This window comes from Tupaia chinensis, unplaced genomic scaffold (assembly GCF_000334495.1).
Source record: "Tupaia chinensis unplaced genomic scaffold, TupChi_1.0 Scaffold143886_1, whole genome shotgun sequence".
NCBI lineage: Eukaryota > Metazoa > Chordata > Mammalia > Scandentia > Tupaiidae > Tupaia > Tupaia belangeri.
In genome coordinates this window covers 2,561,298-2,566,592 of record NW_006203737.1, presented here as the reverse complement: position 1 = coordinate 2,566,592, position 5,295 = coordinate 2,561,298, and positions in this window count along the sequence as shown.

Sequence of the window (5,295 nt, the reverse complement as noted above, 5' to 3'; positions counted from 1 at the left end):
TATATATATATATGGTGTGTTTGTGTGTGTGTGTGACAAAATCATAAACTGGTGTCTTACCACAAGAAATGGGTAGCCTTTGCTGTAAAGTTTGCTTAAAATGGTCTCAGTTCTAGCATTGAAAGTCTGATATCCCATGAAACCCATCAGTCAGAAGAGATGGTTACTGTAGGTGAGTGAAACTAACCTTATAAAAAGTAAGAAAGTCAATAGAGAAGAGGCTTCCTCCAATAAACTTAACCAAAATTTTGCATGTAATTTAAGACAATCTTATGTACAAATAAAATACTCTTTATTTTCTTAATATTGTTTTATGAATATTTATTAATATTGATATTATACATGGCCTACGATTGGTACAGCAATTGTCACAAAATGTAGACTTTGCAAAGTCTTTTTAAAAATTCAAGGCCAAGTGAGCTTTGAAATTTTTAACATGTTTTAAAAACCTAATTTAATTTCATAATCATACAGAATCTGTACTTCTCAGGCTCTAGGTATCATTCCATGTGAATGGGTTTTTTATCATGTAAGTAAAGAAACTTTTTTGGGGGGGAGGGGGAGAGATTTTCACTATAGGGTGTGTGTGCTCGCCAGACAGACAGAGAGAGACATAGAGACAGAAAGAGAGAAATCACCCCCCAGGGGGGATGGTCATGCCGCAATCCCTTCTCCTCCATTCTCCTCTCAGGATCTTGGGCACGCACACACATGCGCCCAACGTGAGTTTTAAGCCACCAGATCTGGGACGCGAACCGCGGTCGACTATGTGGGAGCCCAGCAACATAGCCATTATGCTAACTGCTGGTTCCAGTAAAGAAACTTTTGAGAGTCAATAGAACACACTATCTTAATAGACATCTGTTTACCTACACTGACATGACATCAAAACAGTTGGGTGAAAATAGGAAGATTTAGCAAATCAATGTGCTTGACAAAATGTCAAATAAATATTTTTTTATGTTTGAACATTTTCCTCCCACTTAATCTTTATAAATTACAGCAAATATAGATTTTAAGTAAACTGTTACTCATGATATATTTTATTGCTATCACAAACTAAATTTTCTTAAAACTCTTAAGTATTATCAGAGCTTTATCAGTATGATAGTGTCAATTACTAGTATGAAAATGTCAATATATTTTCTTTCTAGAGAGAAAGCAAAAGTATAAATAGAAAATTTGTCTTGAAAACCCTCTTTTTTTCCCCTTTATATCTCTTCACTTCCACTTCTACTACTCTGACCTTATCAATTTATTTGTGGGAAAACATGGGAAATACATCTGGATTTGAAAAATGTTTTTTTCTTAAATTTCCCATTTTGAAATTAAAATTAAAATTTCCTCCCTTTTCATAAATTCCTTCAATGCACCACCATCACTATGATTAATAGCCTAGCTAGCAATTTTTGTTTACAACTAAAATGCTGAGTACTCAAAATTAACTTTGTTGCTGATGACTTTTGTATAGACACCAGAAAATGTTTTAACCTACAAGAAAAGAAACAATTTATCTCAAATTTTCCATATATACATGCTCATCTTAAAACCTAATGACTGTGTGAAATTCTGCCCTGTATGTTTTTTTCTTCAGTAACTAGGTACTGAGATGATAAGGAATATTTGAGATATTCCCACAACAGTTCCAAGCCAGGGACCTAGCTCATCTCCAATGTCAAGGGACAAGATTCTACACCATTGCACCCTTTGCTCTGCTCCTTTACACCACATAGGCAAAGCCACTGGGGGGACCCTATGGTTTTCAATTTTGAGCACCCCATGGTATTTTTATACTCCATCCAATATACTTACCTATAACCCCTTCAAACTAGAGTCATTTCTGATCCCAATGTGACTCTGTCGATGTCATGTTATGTTCTCCATGTTTCTCAGTCACAGACTTATATTACAGTAAATCATGTCTTCTAAACTATGCCAAATTATTTTCAGTTATCTCCTGGTGGTTTTTCATGCCATGTCTGTGGATCATCACAGAGAAAGAGGAGAATTTTAGAATTTATAATATTTGCTTAGACCAGGTAGCAGAGAAGAATCTGGGAAATGGGAATGACACACATAAAGACAGTAGAAAGAGCAGAGACGGTTACCATCACTGGGCTATAGATAGCAATGTGACCAGTGTTCTGAGATGCAGGTGGAAGACTATGTAATTTTAACTCAAAGCAGTGAGTGAAATGGCTATTTCAAGAAAATTGTGTCTAATTTAGGAGAGACATAGAGTCAGGGGTCTTGTATTCATGGATTTTCTTTGTGGTATATGAAAATAGAAAGTTCAGGATGGGAAACCACATTTTGTATACTGTGAGGATGTTTAGGGGGTGAATGTATGTCAGCATCCGCCCCAGGACTTGGATCTAGCTGAATCATGATCAGAGGGCTGCTGGTGAGGAAGAGAGAGAGGACAAGAAAGAAAAGGCTCTCCATCTTGAGAGGACTGGGGAATTGGAAAGAATGAGACAAAGAGATAGAGTAGAAATGGACACAGGCAGCCTGAGCCTAGGTAGCCCAAGCAACTTGTGCTGCTGCTTGAGCCACTGCTTGAACTATCCAGACAAACTGGGCATCTTTATTTATAGTACAGGGAGACATTACACATGTATATTTTATGACACTTCATAGATTCATTGCTAGGTTACAGACAATAAGCAGGCAACAAATCTATAAGGGCTCAGTCATACTTCATACTGGGCCAGGTGTATCCCTTGGTGATAATCCCATCAAGAGAAAGTCCCATTATCTTCTTTTCTAAGGCAGAGAAGTCTAGCTGTAGGTGTGGGGAAGAAGGCTAAAGAACTTCTCCATAAGGAGTGCACCACCACACCCAGAGAAGGCTAAAGAACCTTTCAGATGCAGGGCAGGGATTGGACTTCGCTAAATGGGGTCAAGATGTTTCTTGAAGTCCATCAGATGTGTCTGTGGAATGCCCCTAGCAATTTCTACCCTTGCTCTGTCTGCAGCCAAGGTCAAGGTAAAGGACAAGTTACAAGGTTCTGCCAAAGCCCGAAAGGACAGGTGGTGTTTGTGCAGAACATGTCCCCACACCTCAGGTTCTCTCTCTAAACGTGTCCCCACAAACATAAATTAATTAATTAAAAATAAAAGTTTCAGGAGAAAAAAAAAACCATGAAAACTATTTTTCTCGAAATTAAAAAAAAATGCATATTTGATGACTGCAGTAAGCTATATAGCCCCAGCTAGGTGCTACTTTATAGTATGTTCATTCTACTCACTGAGGTTTATGCCTAGGGTCAGACTTGTGTTCATGGATATGTATATATCAGCTGCGCTTGCTAATGGAAATATTTAGACTAATTAAGTTCATTAGCAAATCAATAAAATGAGGTGAAAAGGCATAGAAACCAACCATGGATACCAGAGACAGTGCTACCAGAGACAGTGCGGGAGGAAGGTGGGACATGGCAGAGGGTGAGAGATAGGGAATCAAGGATGGGGAAAAAAAAGCAAACTATCAAGGAAACAAGAAAAGAAAAATTATTTGTTGATGATAACACGTATGTTGATGTGCTTGATTGAGCCAATATACAGTGTATTCTGGATGGGAAATCTCATTTTGTATGTTGTAATAATGTACAGTGAATAAATGTAAATAAATAAATTTAAATAAAAAAAGGAAGTTCTATTCATAACTTCACAGATTCAGAAAAGATCATTTGAAGACACTTTCACTCAAGAAAACTTTCTTTGAGGACATTTGAATTTCTTTGTCCATGAAGGACATTGCAGAGCTAGACAATAGCAACAGTGGTAACAACCAAACCGACATGGGAATATCCTAGGTTATTGCCCTGCCACCTGCTGCCCATCTCTGCCACACATACCTCAGGTGAGTATGTGAGTATGCATGTAACAGTGATTCAAGCTGGCTGAAGTTGGGGGTGGGTCATGGCATAAAGACCTTTTTGGAAGTGCTTGGCTCTCTTTTTATCTTTTTCTGTCACTCACGGACTAAATAAATAAATAAATAAAAGCTTTTAAAGGGGAGTGTATTGCTATATATGTTAAGAGTGAAAAAGCTTGGCAGATGTTTTTGGGCTTGATTTCTTTAAAAATATTTGGCTTCTAGTGATACACTGTATTTTGAAGAAAACAGCAAGTGTTGATGTTTTTTTTGGTACATATTTCAATCCTCATTTAAAATCTGGATGTGACTTCAGTTAGTGTCAAGGATGCATGAAATTAAATCTAGGAAAATCTCAGCTTTAAGAAATGCTAACTTCGACTTGCATCAGGTGGTTAGAAGCTGGGTAAGGATTAAAACTGGCCATTTTCCCAAGGAAATCAATGAAACAAGTGAGAATGTTTCCATAATTCCACACATCAAATATGTACTGAGAAGTTTAGGGGCTGAGGGCAGATTTAATGAATCTTATAAAGAAAATAAAAGGTCTGGGAAGTGGAAAAAGATCTAGACATTTGCTACTTTCTAGCTTGGGGCAAAAGTGAGATGGTTAAGTCTGTAAAAATTGTCACTATAGAAAGTATATTTTCAACAGAGTTATAAAACATATTTTTAAAATAATAATATTTAGCTAGGTGTTTTAATTTTAAAAACTAGAAATATATTTTGTATATTCTTTGAATGACTTAAAATTTAAATATTCAAGTTTTAATATCAGGGTATATTTTATGATTAATTCATTTGAAAATACTCAGTTTTAAAAGTATATTAGAGTGTTTTCTGTACATATCATTTTTATTCACATGAAGGACACTAATGTGAGATATTCAAGAACTTTATTGGGAGATTTACATTTTGTAAACAAACTACAATAGAATTATACATTTGAACAAACATTATCAGTATTTGTTAGTGTATTTTCAAATATCTGGTTATTTTATACACTGGAGATTTTCTTTAGAAAATAGTGACTAACTTTTTCCTATATTGCAAAGTTTCTAAATTCTAAATTAGACAGTCCTTTCATCACAGAATCTTTAAATTATGAAATTGTGCATTTTCAAACTGCTTGCCCTTCTCTTTTGTCACTTGAAGCTTTCAACAACCCTGTGAAGTAGAAATGATTTGGTTGATTACAGATGAAGAAAGAGAATCAGGGAGCTAACAAGAGTTCACTAAGATTACATGACTAAAAGAAGGAAATTAAGGAGGAAAATAGAGAGGCAGGACAGTTATGGGAAACAGAAGTGGATTATTATCTGTTGATGATAATGTGTTTTGTATCCTCAACTGAACTGGTGTGAAGTGTATTCATGCCAGGTAAATTCAACCTATATGCAAAGTGATGGATAGTG